Below are 17995 nucleotides of genomic sequence, written 5' to 3' on the forward strand. Positions count from 1 at the left end.
TGGCTGAGCTTGATGGTGAGGGTTCCCGGGATAGCTTGAGTGGTTATTTTACGGATTGAAATTGCGGTTAAAAGGTGGTTTGGTAAACTACTGGTTTTTATGAAATGATGGTGGTGGTAGCCTGTTGAATTGTTGGCTCACCAAGGCAATGGTTCTTTGTTATCGATTTTAGCATCAGCTTCATACGACTGAAGTGGGCTGTCATATGAAAGTTGGTAGGATGATTCTGTGGGATATAAATACTAAGGAGTTTTGACTTGTGGAGTTTGAGCCATCAGGGCGAGTGGTCCACCTAGGTCTGCATAATCTCTTAGCCCAGTTGATTCTTGTGCTTGAAGTTCTCCATATAACTTGAACAAAGATAAAGTATGAATCTTTCTATCCCCTTGCACAATCATCTGCGCGGTAGACCAATGTCTTCCCAAACCGTTCAGAAATTGTAGGTTTGTTTCATGATTACTATGAACTGTACCAACATTCAATAGCTTCGTGATGATGAGATTGAATCGTTTGAACAAATCGTCAAGACTTTCACTGGGAAGAGCTTTAAAGTTCTTGAACTCATTGAGAGTTGTGGTAAGTTTCTTATCCTGAGCTTGTTCTGACCCCTGATAAAGATTTTTTAGCACGTCCCAGATCTCCTTGGCAGACTTGCAGTTGATGAAGATGTCAAAATTATCTGGAGCAACACCGCAAGAGATTTCATAAAAGGCTATGGCATCATTCTTCATTTTGTCAAGATCATCTTTAGTTGGTCGATTCTTTGCTGCCTGACTTCCACCTAGTCGTGCCTGAGCACCATCTGCTTGAACGAGAGTGAGAACAGGGACATGGGGTCCTTCTTCCACAGACCTCCATACATCTCTACCGAGCCTCTTACGATGCCTTTTCTTTCTCCTCCATCTCTTGGGCCATTCTAAGGTAAAATGCCTTGTCCTTAACCACATTTGCTTTGCAGTCTTTGGCAAAGTGATTCTCTTTATGACACTTATGGCAGATAATGACTTCATTTTTATCTTCAGTCGAGGTACCGGAGTCTGATGGTTTGTTGGACTGAGGTGCCTCTTTGGTATGGTGTGCATTTTGTGGCTGAGCTTGATGGTGAGGGTTCCCGGGATAGCTTGAGTGGTTATTTTACGGATTGAAGTTGTGGTTAAAAGGTGGTTTGGTAAACTATTAGTTTTTATGAAATGATGGTGGTGGTAGCCTGTTGAATTGTTGGCTCACCAAGGCAATGGTTCTTTGTCATCGATTTTAGCATCAGCTTCATACGACTGAGGTGGGCTGTCATATGAAAGTTGGTAGGATGATTCTGTGGGATATAAATACTAAGGAGTTTTGACTTGTAGAGTTTGAGCCATCAGGGCGAGTGGTCCACCTAGGTCTGCACAATCTCTTAGCCCATTTGATTCTTGTGCTTGAAGTTCTCCATATAACTTGAACAAAGATAAAGTATGAATCTTTCTATCCCCTTGCACAATCATCTGCGCGGTAGACCAATGTCTTCCCAAACCGTTCAGAAACTGTAGGTTTGTTTCATGATTACTATGAACTGTACCAACATTCAATAGCTTCGTGATGATGAGATTGAATCGTTTGAACGAATCGTCAAGACTTTCACTGGGAAGAGCTTTAAAGTTGTTGAACTCATTGAGAGTTGTGGTAAGTTTCTTATCCTGAGCTTGTTCTGACCCCTGATAAAGATTTTTGAGCACGTCCCAGATCTCCTTGGCAGACTTGCAGTTTATGAAGATGTCAAAATTATCTGGAGCAACACCGCAAGAGATTTCATAAAAGGCTATGGCATCATTCTTCATTTTGTCAAGATCATCTTTAGTTGGTCGATTCTTTGCTGCCTGACCTCCACCTAGTCGTGCATGAGCACCATCTGCTTGAACGAGAGTGAGAACAGGGACATGAGGTCCTTCTTCCACAGACCTCCATACATCTCTACCGAGCCTCTTACGATACCTTTCCATTCTCTGAAACCAATGGTGGTATTCATTTTCAACAAGTATTGGAGCTCTGTTCGAGCCCCCAATACTGTTGGAAATGTTTAATGATAAATCTTGTGCAATATTTCCTTTGTTTTGATTTTTTGATTTTTTTTTATTTTCAAGAATGAGCTTCAGTGGTATAGAAGGCTTTTCAAAATCATAGTTTTGTTTAAAAAGCAACCACTTTGGCTCTGATACCAATTGTTGAGAGAAAAACTTTTGAAGAACACTTGAACAAACGTTAGTACAAGATAGTAAGTTGCGGAATAATTTAATCTCAAGGATCAAGTTAGCTCAACAATAATAAGTTAGAAGTGTTAGATTGTTAGTTGCGTAAATGTAAAGGAAATATAAATGACAACAAGTTATATCAAGTAGACACCAAGTTGATTCATAACAAGGTTTGCAATCAAACACAAGTTAGTAAATGCGAACAACTTAAGGTGAAGAGGAACTCGGTTTATCAGAAGATAATAGATAGAGATGAATGATCTTTGTATTGCAATGATAGTTCAGAAAGATCGTGAAGCTGTGTAAGATTACATGAGATGGTATCCTCTATTTATAGAGTCCCGAAAAGATACATTTGAAATAAACAAATACTATTCTACTGACTTCAGTGACCATGCAAGGTTCATTGGACAAAAGTAAGCAAACACGCTAAGTCAGTAAAGCAACATGAAAAGTATTCATTCATCATTCACCTCTGCGGTAGCTGTTGCGGTTGCGATTGTGGTTCAACAAATCTTCTCCAACTTCAGTAGTCAACTTCTTCTACGGTAACACCAACAATCCAGACTACGGTTCTTTAGCTAAAGAGGGTCACTTTTTGTATCAACAAAACCTTGTTCACAGAATATCGCAATTGGAAATGTGAGTCGAAGGGGGTGCCTTTTTTGTCTTGTCGGTGGGAGAGATCTAAATCAAACCGAGTTGGTGTCTCATATGAGTATATATACTCTGGTAATGAAGGTACTTCACATCGAGGGTGGAATCACGAAAACGCAGGCCATGGCGTAAGCCGTCGCCGAAGAATGTGGGGTGTAGCATCAACGTTGTGAAGTGTTGGCCGCTCCAGGATTCAACGAGTGGATTAGGTAACTTGGTAAATGTGTGGACTTTCTTTATTATTTTGGGCTTAATCTAAAACAAGCTAAATGGACTAGAATTTCCTTCTTAAGCCGATTCAAAGAAGATATAGGAACATGGTTTTTCCAGCAAATAAAAAAAAGATTAAAAATTCCCTTAAGGCATGTCATGCTTGGAGTTTGAATTTCTAAGGTCCGTGTTTCTTTCATTGAGTATTAAATTAATCTTAAAGTTGTATCTTATGGCTTTATTTAGGATTATAATTATAAATACTCTATGACTCATTGGCATACTTATTAAAAACGAGATTTAAAGAAATCTTATAAGTACGTATTTGACTTAGTGAATGACCTTTAATAAGAATAATTTATCCTTCTAAGTGTATGGGGTTAAGAGGGGTAATTGGTTCGCAGATCAATTGTTACACGGTAATAAAAATGAATAAAAAAAGTATAGTATGAGGTATTAATAAGTAACACTTGAAATATGAGCTAAGTATAGATTATTAATATACCTATAGGTGTTCGGAGTGCTGAAATCCATCTGAGTCGCTATAGTGGTTTTATTATGTGTTTGCCTATTTGTATCAAGTGAGTCTCCCTTCATAGAATTCGTGGGTTGAAGGCATCAAGGTCGGCCCACTAGTATTAATATAGCTTAATGATTGTCTTTATGATAATTATTAAGGTGGTATGTATTATTTGATGTTTATGTGAGATATTCATGATTTTATATGGTAGTGGTAGGGGTGAGACAGACCCCGTAATTGGTTGGAATAAACCGGAGGGTAGGTCGGGCACCCAGATATGCCTGACAATGGTAGGTTGAGCACCCAGATATGCTCGGTAGTATCCGATTGAAATAGACCGAAGCAGTGGCGTAGCCAGGATTTTGTTTTAGGGTAGGCTAAATAATTTGCAAAATATGAACTAATAGAAAAATACATCATATGATAACAAAATTTGACAATGTATGCATTTTAAAGTAAATTGTTCATTTAAGTTGCGCACGACGCTCTCTTACATTATTACAATCATCTAAAATGGAATCTAAACTGAAAAGCTTAGCGATATCTTTCTCGATGTAAAGAACCAGACTATCAGCAATAAAATCATCATTAATTTTATTACGTAGTCTATTCTTTACAATTTTCATAGCAGAAAATGCACGCTCAGTAGTTACTAGTTGCAATAGACACTGGAAGGGTCATTTTGACCCAGATATAGGATATTTAGGTAACACTGGTTGATGTGGCCCGGATCTCAAGTATGCCCGTCTGATTTCATCCCATATATTGGCTACATATTTCCATATAGGTAGACGTAGGACAGGATCATGTTCAATAGAACAAAAGCTAGAATTTTCAATTGTCAAAGATGGTTGAGGGTTACCATTTTCTGGAGGTGGTTGAGGGTTCACAGCAGGTAATGATGATGATGGATTCTTATCCTTTGAAGATACTTTATTATCCATTTCTGTTGTGGCTTTCTCTTCGCCTCGTGGTAAAACATTACGTGTAAAAAACGAATCTAACCTTTTTTGCTTTGGCTCCATTGCTCAACGAATTCACTAAGCACAAAAAAATTCAATTACAAACACACTCTTATATTTTTATACAATTACAAACTTACAATAACACAAATAATTAATTCATAGTAATATTTAATAACCTACTTTATTAGAAATTTTTGATATAAATATGAAATCTATAATGAAAATAAATACAATAATGAAGTAATTGAGTAAGTATGATAACAGAAAAAAAACTTAACTAACCTGAATGTTGGTAACGATTGATGAATAACAGTTAATAAATTGAATAACAAATAGCGATCATTATCTTTAACTTTAAAAGAACTTCAAAAGTGCTTCTTGAATTTGAGAAACATATATGCATGCAGCAGCGTGAGGAGACAAGCAATTTAATTTAAATTTAGGGTGGGCCATTTACACTTAAAGCCCAATAGTTCTTTTTAATATATAATAAAAGATATACATATATTATATATAAACAAATATGTGTGGGTGGGCTTCTTGTCTCCACATGGCTTCGCCCCTGGACCGAAGGGGTAGGTCGGGCACCCAGATATGTCTGACAGTATGTTTGCATTATATGTGGTATTTAGGGAACTCACTAAGCTTTGTGCTTACGGTTTTCAGTTTATGTTTCAGGTACTCCAGTTTTCAAATGAAAGAACTCGGGGCGATCGCAGCGCATACACCCGTGTTTTCCGCAATACGTGATTTTGGGATTCAACTCTAACAATTGTGTTACTTAGAAATGTTTTTAAATGTTTGAATCAAGTTACAGCTATGTTTAATTATAATAAAAATGAAATTTTTATCCTTGATTTTTGGGATGTTACAACAATTACTTTCTCGATACAATTCTGCATCCGACCTTCCTTATATCCATAAAAAGGTATCGTGATGCTCAACACTATTATCAATTCATACTCACAATAAGATATCCCGAACGAGAATCCATTTTCCATAAAATCCCGTGCTGAAAAATTACCGAAATGCCCTTTGACCCAAAAACTCAATCTGAATACCCGAGCAACCAAGATACATTATCCAACTCCAATTGGGTCCCAAACCCAATTCCTCGAGGATCCAAAGCCTGATAATACCCACTCCTTGATTAGCATCCCAAAATGGGAGCGATTCGAAACAAGATGTTACATTCCCCATAAATAGAGGTCTTGTTTTCTGATGCCCCTGATAGGTCCTTTGTACTGTTAATCAGACCTACCTTCGATATCACAAAATGTCATAGCTATATGACAATCATTTTAAATTTATAACATACTCAATAGTTAGTTATTTAAAAATTGATTTTAAAATAATAATAAAATAATAAAACTGTTTACCTTGATGTGGCATGTGGAATCTAGACCAATTCTAGTTACATGTCTCGATGAATGATATTCAAAGAATTTAACTACTACAGTGTAAGAACCTGAAAATAATCAATAAAATCATTACTCATGTTCTTGTATCACGTAGTTGAAAAGAAGGTCAAATTGCATATAAATGCAACCTACTTCACTCTCATTACCAGTATGGGAAATATACTTTAGTGTGTTTACCCATAAAAACATACTTACATTTTTCACATTACATGTAATAGCAATACACATCGTTTCTTACCCATAGTAGCAAATTACTCACATTCTGTTATTACTTTATGAGTGTCAGAATACGATTACGGTAACTACATTGGCTATTATGGTTAAAAATATAAAATTGTAACCACATTGCATAATGCTATTATAAGAAAATAGAGTTAAAAGTACTTTGCTATTATAAGTGAGGAAATAAAGTACATTGTCTATACCGGTAAAAAGAGTAAAGAAAGGCCAATTGTAGGTAATAGCAATGTACTTTACTCTAATTACCAATATAGGCAATGTACTTTACTTTTTGCCCATAATGACAACATATTTGCATTTCACCACCTGTAATAGCAATAAGCACACCCTATAATTCAACCAAATTCTCATTTTCAAGTCAAATGATTTTAAATTATAATAATTTTTTAGAATAAGCTCAATGCCTATAGCAAAATAAAAATAAGAAAACAGATTCGAGTACTTCATATCCGACATACCTCCATGATGCCCGGATTTGTTTACTTTGTAATATGATTATTTGAGAAACCATAACAAAAACCGATATAACCTGCTCAATCATGTTCAGCTTAAAAATGAAGAAATTTAATGCACCACATATAAGTAAAAAAAATGTAGTTTGGAATATTGAAGGTTAAAGAACATGTTTCAAGTTAAAATTATTAATTCTAAAAGTATCATCATGAGAGATAATTGACACCAAGCTTTAGTATTACAAATAGCAAACAATAATTGACAACAAGCTTTAGTACTACAAATAGCAAACAATTGAAGTCAGAGATATAAACATGAAAGTAATTGTAATCCTTACCAAAGGCACTAAGGAGTAAAGTATATGCTTATATCTCTACATCCGGTTAGAACCCGTACATGAACAAAATTAGTACACCCAAGGAAACGACAAAAATAAATAAATTTAATATGAGACTGAAACTAAATTAAAATGAAAAACATAGCAACCAAAAACTCATCTATTTAGTACAAAATAATTGTTGTACGTTGTCACAGTATAATACACAAATCCAACCCTCAAGTAAAATTTCAAAGCTTCAACATGCAAGCCCTAAAATTGGTCAAAATAAGCATAGACTATTGAAGCAAAATGGATCAAATCCCATATTACTTATTGTTCAACAGGCCTTCAAAGAAAAAAAAAAGTCAAATTTATCGGTAGAGTAATATAATCAACCTCGATGAAATCTCCAACTAACAATTATGGATGGAAAAGCATCATTGTCTCTTTTATAGGGGCATATGACATTGTTCAAATTTTCAAGATCTCCACCTACTCCCTCCTCCATAACAGCAACATCTACTTGCTCTGTTGCAAAGTAATACAAATAATTTCTTCCTGTGAAGATCAAAACGACATATAAGTTAAAAACATACCCTGCAAGTGAAACATTTTACCAAACAATTGATGAGTATTAATAAAATCACTATGTAAAGTCTCTTTTAAGCTTTTTTTTTTTGCCCTTAATAAAGGCATTTACATATCAAAAACCGTAAAATTTCTCAAATGATTTAGTGAAGTTCAACAATAATTAACTAATTAAGTAGGAGTATTGAAAAGGAAAAAAAATAAACTTTAATCGAACAAAATCCACAGGCACGCATAGGGGTGAAACATATTAAATTTATTGACTTCCTTCCAGATGAGTGGAGGCTCTTTTCTGCAGTTATTCCATCTAGCAAGTTGCATACCTCTCTAATTTGGTCTAAGCTCAGGAAGCAAGTTAGGCATGTCATTTATAAAGCATCAGGTAATCCATGCAATTTTATTACTAAATAAAAATGAATAAAATATAATCCATAATCATCTGGTATATACGCTTTAACCATATTTTATTTCAATTACGAAATCGCAATTTGTAAAACCAAATCGACCTTTTTTATAGTTAAAATTATCAATTTTGGACTTTAATCAACAAATTTATTCATCAAGTTAAGGTTAAAATTGAACTAAAGAAACACCAAAATTGCACATCAAAGTAATTCATGACAAAGAAATCAAAGAAAAGCAAGTAATTTATCATTCATTCACAGTCCAAAACCAAGTCGATGCTTTATCGGGAAATTGGGGTTTATAAGAGCGGTTCAAAATAAACTTAAATTCCACAAATTAAAATTAAAAGTGAATTTGTAACTTGTTTACCGATAAATCAACCGCAAAAGAAAAGGGGAAGCCGGAGATGTCGGTGACACGATCGGCTCCAAAAACAAAACAAAAAATTACAAAACAGAATTTGAGAAATAAAATCGATTAACAAACGGGATTAGGGTTAAAAACATATGAAATAGACAAAGTAATAACAAACCTACATGTCGATTAAAGTTGTGAACGGTATACTGGAGTGGTCGAATTGAGAGTATCATACGAAATAGGTCGATGTTCACCACTGACAACTTGATTTTTAGAGAAACCCAAAAGTGGAAAGGATGTTTGTGAGATGGATGGAGAAGGAATAAGAGCGTTAATATGAAATTCTAATTGTATCCGTGTAGACTATAGAGAAAACATGGCAACTGCTATCCTCCAATTAGTTAAAGGTAAAGCGAGGGACATCAGCTTTCTTGGAGCGTTCGTCTTTGAAGAATGAATCATGACAGGTAGGTAGGAAATTAAGAGCCATGGTGGAAGCGTGAAGATGAAGAGACCCACAGAGGATATGGGTGTATAGATAAATAAAATAGAGGACATAAAACAGAGGATAGGGGAGGTCTCGTATGGAGGAAAAACGGTGTAACCTAGACCTACAGAGAAATAAATAGGTTTTGACATGGCGCCTGAAACCAAGCAAGAGGTTGCGAGCAGCCTTGGAGGAAATGCCGAGGAGAAAGAAAACCCAACAACAACGAAGTATGGAAACGCCACAATGAGAGAATCATGAGGTTACGAAAGATGACGGTGAGGTGGTATGAAGAACCCAAGCTGCTGACCACCATACAGGTTAAAAATGGCCGCCAATAATCTTCTTATTGGAGGAACGAAGCAGCTTATCGACGTGTACCCAATTATATATATATATATATATATATATATATATATATATATATATATATATATATATATATATATATATATATATATATATATATATATATATATATATATATATAGGGGATACGCAATATACATTACAGCCCCACCTAAGCTTAGGTACTAAACCTCTAAAATATGTCGTTTTAACTTGCTAAATGTACCCGGTTTGGTTTCACTTGGTAAATATATCATCCTCCATAACATTTCTTTCTTTCATTAGCGTTTTTACCATCTCTGTTTTCTTTCCTCCATTATCGATTATTACTTCACCCAAGTAAACATTACTAAACCCTAAACCTAAACCCTAAACCCTAAACCGTAAACTTAAAACCAAAACCCCTTAACCTTAAACCCTAACCCTAAACCCTAAACCTTAAACCTAAACCTAAACCCTAAACCCTAAACCTTATTGTATCGATCATGAATTTACATCTTCAAGTATTAATCGTGAATCCATTAACCGTAATCTTTATATAGTAAAACAATGTATTTTCAAGAGGTTTAGTACCTAAGCTTAGGTGGGGCTGTAATGTATATTCCATTTTCCCATATATATATATATATATATATATATATATATATATATATATATATATATATATATATATGGAAAAGTTCAATAGAGAACCATAATCCAAGGAACCAAATCTTTTTTTACTAAGTTATAGAGTTTATTCTTTATCGAAAAAAAAAACTAAAAATATCTAAATTAATAACTTCACATTGTGAATGTTAAATATATTTTTCGGATTCACCGTGTGAATTTAGATTCACACTGTGAATCTTCAAATATTCACATTGTAAACTTGACGAAAAAAAATAATTTTTTTTAACGAATTTGATATCATTGGAAAAAGGATAAAAAATTATGAATTTCTGTATTTTTAGTTTTTTTTTTGATAAAAAATAAGATCTAAAAGTTGAAAAAAAGATTGGTTCCTTGGTTAATTATGGTTCTCTATTGAACCTCACCCTATATATATATATATATATATATATATATATATATATATATATATATATATATATATATATATATATATATATATATATATATAGAGAGAGAGAGAGAGAGAGCTAGGTTCAAATGTTTCCAACAACTATTGTGTGTATATATGCACCAATGAGAATTCAGGAAATAATAAATCATTAAATAAATTAAAAAATGGTGTAATGGTAAACTTAGTATATCTAATTATGGTAAAAAATAATAAATCATTTAATGCCTCCTTTAAATAATGGAAATCAGTTTAAAACCCTAGATATCACCTTCTTTTTCGTCTGAATTGAACATCGCCTCTTCCTCCGACGAACATCGTTCCTTCCATCGGCTTTCCCCTTCGACTACATATCCGCCTCCATCTTGGACCCAAAAATCCATCAATGGCATCGTCAGACTCCCGGTCTCCACCTCCATGCCGATTTCATCCTTGATTGGTTTGCCGTTCATGGAAACTACTGTCAATCGACGCTCAATTCTATTCTCCGTCAAAGTGTGCGACGACGAACACAAGGGGGATCAGTCTGAACACCTAAGTATTGTTGAATTGAACACCAAAGTATTGAAGGTATGTATTTGTGTTCCTGTTTATTTTAGAAGGATAAATATTTTATCGAGCGACTCTGATTTATTGAATTAAGGACGATTTTTGTGTTTATTGACTTTGTACACATGAATTAAGTTTTCGTAAGATGTTTGTGATTAAAATTCATACATACGGCATTGATGCTGGTGTATATGGTCCTAGTTGCACTCATGTTATTGTCAATAAGCTTGTCTATGTAAATTTACTACCCCTCGTTATGTCAATTGTCACCTCCCCGGATTCCCCAATTTGTATTTCAAGTGCTTTTTCTTGTATTAGCCTACTGGATCCCGTTTTTCTTTATCCAGTTTCAGTTATTGATGATTTAACTATAGATATCTTTGTGTTGTATGTTGCATGATGATCTCGTTTGTGTTGCTGCGAGAAGAGATGGGAAGATAGTAGTCAGCTTTGACATTAGAGTACATGTGGATCCAACATCGGTAATTATCCCCTTCAATTTGCGAACAATTAGACTATGAATGGTCCTCCAACATTTGCATATTTGTATTGGCATGCCTATTGTGTAAGGTTATTGAGGTTTTATCAGGATAGATGTTCTTAGTTCCTCCTTGTCACCTGTTTATGTAATATGTATGTCCTGTTCTATACTGTTATGGTTGGAAGTGTAAACTGTTAATTTTCAATTTGATAGGGGAGAAGTACCTGCTTGCAAAGAAAATGAAGAGGATAAAGCTTATTAACCATCGATGGTTAGAAGAATGGTATGCATCTTGTTTGATAGGCTCTCTTCCTGAGACCTTGTTTACCTTTTTATAATATTTTTGTTTATTTCATTATACTGTAAGCTGCTATTAAGTTCAAATTTCTGACATTGATTCCCCCTCTTCATTTTCCAGTTTAAAGGCCTGGGAGATTGTCTTAGAAGCAGATTATACTAGAAGGTGAGACTGAGTTTTTATGTCAATTGTATATGTGTATGCATATCTGATATAAAATACATCTTTGTAGTTATTCCTTCAAAATACATCTTTGTGTTAACATGATCTTTTCCTGCATTTATATTTCAAATGTTTTGTTCGTTGGGTATATTCTTGATAATACAAATTCTTTAAGAATATTTAAAACCATTCTTCAAGAATAGTTTATTCTGTAAGAATATTATTGATGTATTCTGATAGAATTGTAGTTAATTAGTTATATGTTTAAAGTGCCAGTTGTTACAAGTGTATCACTACAAAATATTTGGCAATGAATTTGTGATAGAAATGGCTTGAAGAATGGCTTGAAGACCTGATAGGAAAGGCTTGAAGAATGAATTAAAGAATGATCACACTCACTGTTTAAGAATGTTGTTATATATATATATATATATATATATATATATATATATATATATATATATATATGCTTAAGTTATTTTGTTTTTACTAACTATTGTGTGCCAGAATGCACAGATCTAGACCAAGGGATGGAATTAATCAATTGACATGATTTGAGAGTGTATGATATTACAATGGGATAACATGTACCATATAATCACACAGATTTTAGCAAAAGGGTATTTTGGACAATTAACTACATTTATAAAAGGAAATTTTCGGATTTTTAGGGATAATCAATTCTCCTAATTTTAAAAATCTTAATTTTTTAATTAATTCAATTTTAATTTTAACGTAATTTGTAAACATAACCGATTTTATTCTGTCAGAATATTTTTTTTAGAGTGATGTTCTTTCAGAATTTTATTCTATTAGAATATTATTGAAAAATAAAAAAATTCTTGAATCCGGGGTTGAAAAATAACAACATTCTAATATATTCTTATACATCCAAACTTAAATACAAATTCATACATACTTTTACAGACTCAAAGCCTTATACATTTTAATATAATTATACATATTCTAAAAGAATATCAACAAAAATGAATAAAATTCTTAAAAAATAACAACATTCTTAAATTGTGAGTATGATCAAACTTTATTCATTCTTCAAGTTATTCCTATTAGGTCTTCAACGCATTCTTCCAGCCATTCCTATCATAAATACAACAAAAACTAATAATGGTTAAAAACATGTTACTTGCAAACTAATAATGGTTAAAAACATGTTACTTGCAATTAACTATCACTTTATATATTCTGGTAGAATACATAGAATATGACATAATACATAGAATACATTCTGGCAGAATACATTCTGACAGAATACATAGAATACATTCAAAAGTATCATATTTACTGCTAATATAATGTTATTGAACTCGATTCCAAATCTTCATCTAGTATGATCAATATTGAATTCCTTCTCCATGTCATTCTGAAAGAATAAGATGCATTACTCGTTAGTATTACCGGTTAAGAAAATATATATGTTGTTAACAAACATTCTTAAAAGTATTCTGACACAATGCATTTATACATTCTATGCTTTAGAATGTTTATACATAAAATACATTATGCTAGAATATACTATTTTTCGCTATGTTTTCTTTCTTTTCCATATCAAAATGCAAAAATCTGTTCATTCCATGAGAATATAAATATTACATAAAACATGTGTTGCTAGTAATTCTGACAGAATGCATACCATATTATTAGATTTTTTAGACTCTCTTTCATACATTTCAACAAACACTTGTTAGGCATTATCATAATACATTTTATAATACCAAAATACACTTTTTCAATCACTATGAGTCAGATTATCAATTGTCAAATATTGACACTGAATTACATAATTACATAATTAGAGATGTGAATCAAATAAATTGGGATTTAAGATATATGAATCGTGAGAAGGGTATATACAAAGGAGATATCGATTTTGATTTAATGAAATTTTAAGAATTGATCAGGAAAGGAAAAGAAATTAACCGTTGCATTAGAATTGGAATCCCCAGTCGATTGAACAATGTACGATCGTCTTGATTACTTGAAGAACGAAAGTCGCAAAATATGGGTTAATTATTAGGTTACCCGTATTAGGTTAAGTATCCCTTCTCCTGTACTTGTACGCTCTTCTCTTCTACGATTCATGTTCAAAATATGGGCCTAGATATTATATATGTAAACTGGACTGGACTTGGATGAGAGTATTTGACGAAGAAGAAGAGAATGGGAACAAGACGATGGTGTATTAGATGAAGAAGACGAAAATGGATGTTTGTGGGGTGAAAAATTAACGCGTGTTGATGGTGATGAGGATTCAGTGTTTTTGTAGGGTTGAGAATTCCCCTAATTTAAAGGATATTAAATGTTTTAAATATTTACCATAATTACATGTAGCCAAGATTACTATTATATCCTTTTTATTATTTATTATTGAATTTTTTTTTCTTAATTCTGATTGGTTGTTAGAGGCACACATAGTTGCTAGAAACATTTGAACCTAGCTCTCTCTCTCTCTCTATATATATATATATATATATATATATATATATATATATATATATATATATATATATATATATATATATATATATATATATATATATATAGAAACAAGATCGGGTGAGGATTCGTGAGGACACCTTAAAAAAATTGAAAAAAAATCTAAAAAAAAAATACAAATCATAAAATCGAGTATAGATCTATGTCCAGGAGAAAAAAAAATTGGATCATTAAAATTGAATCATGGATCATAATGATGCAAAATAAAAAATTAAAATTGAATCATTGATCAATTTTAATGATGCAAAAAAAAATTCAATTTTTTTTCTCCCGGTCATAGATCTATGCTCGATTTTATGATTTATATTTTTTTAGGTGTTCTCACGAGTCCTCACTTTAAAATGAGTCCTCACAAGAACCGGACTATATATATATATATATATATATATATATATATATATATATATATATATACTAGCTGTATGCCCACGGCGGTGAAAAATATGTTGTTTTGGCATTTAGTTCATTCGGCCAATAGTTTTTTTTCTACAATTACTTTCCCTTCTGAAAATGTGACATATCGTAAAGAATGTGACATATCGTAAAGAACAAATATTGTATGTTATTTTAGAAAATAGTTCCTTAAGGGTGGTTATGGGTCTTCAATTTTCGGTCTTAGGTTTAGACTTTGAACAAAATTAGTGTAGTTGTTAGAGATGTGATCCTAGATTAGTGAAACCAGATAAACAAACCACCACTCCCAACCCATTTAAAAGGGAGTGGTATCTTGGAGTACCATTGATACCTATTCTCCATTTACCATAAGTCCCTCCTCCCTTATAAGTATTTTATTTAAAAAACATTTTATGTAAGTTCTTGACTGTTATATGAGGTTTTTAAAAAATAATGAATTTAATATAAACATAATTTGGTAATGGATTGAAATAAATGAATATTTTAAACAATCAAAGTTTAATAGTACGAATCAATGATTCATTACTTAATACCAAAATTAATGATTTAAAGGGTACCTAAAGTTTTATATCAGTGACTATTTCAACAGTAGACATAGCAGATTAATAGCAATGCAAAACAAAGTAAAATCAGTCACAAGATGTCAGTTTATATAAAGAGAAAATGGGGCAACTCCAAAACTCAAAAACACCTAACTACAATGCTATTTCCATAAACCAACAACGAATGGAAAGTACCTAATTTAACATCCATCTCAATTAACTAATTAGCACCAAAAGTAACATTATTAATCGTGGAACAGAAAAGAAAAATAAATGTATTTACATGAATAACCACTACATCATCTGTCTAGATCAACATGCATAAACACAATCCAGAGTTTTCATAAGCTATAAGCTAAAATTACCCCTTAAGTTAGATCCACCTAACCTTATACAAAAGGAAAAAATTTCAGAGATGCCAAATCAAGAAAAATGAACAAAATAAATTAACAGTAGAATGTACAAAAGAAGTTGCTATTAATACCCGCCAAGCCATGTTGAAATTCTAATGTATACAACAAATGAAGAGAAAAACTGACCATTCATAGGTGAGATAAAGTCATAAAGATGAAAATGAATTAGTTTTAATACCAAATGTTAGCTAGACCTCAAATGTGTCAGGTTAGTGAAGTTCTAGTTGAATCATATTATGGCAACAATATACATGATAGAAGTAGAAGGACTAATACATAATTTTACAAGGAGGACAGTGGTGAGTTATGCTATCAACCTTAGATATAAACATGTACCTTGTCCTTGAATCCAATACCATGTGTGCAACCTTTTTTCCAAACCACCTTTCTAAAATCCAGAGGAGCATCACCAGGAACAAGAGACCATGTATACGCAAATCCATAATGATGATGATTAATTGATGATGCAACATGTCATATAACTTACTTTAAAAAAATCAATAATAAAAATATGAAGCCTCATAAAATGGTTGAACCAAGTAGTACCTAAGTAAAATTAACTATCAATAATAAAAATATGAAGCCTCATAAAATGGTTGAACCAAGTAGTAACTAAGTAAAATTAACGATCAATAAAATAGTAAAATTGAGAAATAAAACGAAAACTCGAAATCAAATTTTAATAGGTCTTCAATAATATGTTTTTGTGAACCAAATTTTTTTTGACTTTTTTGAGAAGGATGGCTTATTTATAAATAAAAAGGACAAAGTACCAAGGTTCTAAAAAATCAATATTCTTCTAGTTTCGTTTGCCTTTTTAACAGGTCTATCTTAATTTCATAAGATACCCTGGAGTTATATGTGTTCTTAAAGATAAAATAACACAAAGAAAAATTTCACTTTGGAAATTTTTTATAATTTAAGCAAATAAACTGCCACCCCATTAAAACTTATATATAATCTAATATGTGGCAGTGAAGTGGCAGTGTCAAACCCTTAACAAATCTGATTTTTTTAAAATAAATTAACCTCGTTATTTTGTTGAACCTTTTTAACTAAAACAAATAACAAATTTACAAAATATAAATAATATTTATGTAAAATCACTAAAACCCAAATACATAAGAAAGTATAAATGCAAACTTTTCGGGGATTAAAGAAACTACTTGTAGTAGGTGTATGAAGGTAGAACAAATGATTATATGTTTAAAAAAGGTTAAGAACAAGGCAAATAAAAAAGGAACGGTGGAAAACTTGACAATATATACGCAAAATTATAGTCACATATAAGATTCTTTGCATGCACAAAACATCAAAATGTTAATCATTTTTTTTTTGAAAAAAAAAACTCCTCAATAACTAATGTATCAACCTTTGCGAGGGAAACACCATAACCTTCATTTTAATTAATGCAGTGGAAACCACCTAATTATATTAGTAGTCTAGGGAGACAATCGTCAACTAAATGATACATCCAACATATTTCTGAATTTCTTGAGATTGCACCAAGTAACATTCTGAAGGGAACAACATATATTGAGTTGTAGAAATTTAACAGATAACCACAACCAATTAGCATTAAATGGACCAACAGACTTTGATATAGAAAACAAAGTAGTGATACCGAAACTAAAGCGACAACACAGTTCAGAAGCATCAACTGAACAATAGAGTACCAGATCAAAAATTTATTCTTCTTCTTTTCCAAATTTATCCTACATGAAAAGAACCAAAAATAAACAGAGTTGAGGCTGGAGAGATAAAGGAGGGTAAACTTATTATTATAATATCAGAATTTATGAGTAAAGGGAGTGTGCTGGCAAAACATTTCAACGATTACACTCAGTAGTATCAACATGAACATGAAGTTTTGAACAAAATTTAATTTACAAGCAACCAAAATGAATATAATCCAAAACAATGAATTACAGTCTAATTCCAATCCCAGCGGTAAAATCTGATCACATGGATTGAAGGCGATGAAAGCATTCAAAGTTAGGATTAGGATTTTCGAATTCGTAAAAGTGAGAAAACGAACCTATAAAAGTGAGCTGATATGGACGGATTGAAGAAGACAAAGATGGTGGCGGTGATTGGTGGTTGAAGGGGGGGGGGGGACGATGAGGGAGAAGTTTGCTAATCGAAAGGCAGCGACAATGGTGCGTAGCGTCTTGAATTTTGGGTTTGATGGGTGAGATTAAACAATTTGATAATTAATGGGAATGCTCATAGGGGAAGAAAGAAAATGGATTTGTTTCTTTTAAACAATCGGAAAACGAAACGGAAACGCTAGGGTTTTCCAAATATGGCTTATTATTAATTTATTTATGGGGGATTCAAATGATATTTTTTTTTAAACGG

At 32.4% G+C, this 17995-nt stretch overlaps 1 long non-coding RNA gene across 3 annotated transcripts; it reads right to left on the minus strand.

Moving 5' to 3' along the window:
• Window positions 1-5402: 5402 nt before the first annotated feature.
• Window positions 5403-9199, minus strand: LOC145113019 (uncharacterized). Of its 3 annotated transcripts, none has more exons than XR_013710709.1 (3): window positions 8543-9199; window positions 5960-7571; window positions 5403-5841 (listed from the first exon to the last, which is right to left on the minus strand). It is a non-coding gene; the product is annotated as an uncharacterized LOC145113019 (long non-coding RNA). The 3 variants fall into 3 exon arrangements; XR_013710708.1 differs by having other exon boundaries at window positions 5403-5865; XR_013710710.1 differs by lacking the exon at window positions 8543-9199 and adding an exon at window positions 8376-8532 and having other exon boundaries at window positions 5403-5865.
• Between the last annotated feature and the right edge of the window lie 8796 nt (window positions 9200-17995).

The sequence above is a fragment of the Lactuca virosa genome, chromosome 5, assembly GCF_052849685.1.
Source record: "Lactuca virosa cultivar CGN04683 chromosome 5, Lactuca_virosa_CGN04683_v6, whole genome shotgun sequence".
NCBI lineage: Eukaryota > Viridiplantae > Streptophyta > Magnoliopsida > Asterales > Asteraceae > Lactuca > Lactuca virosa.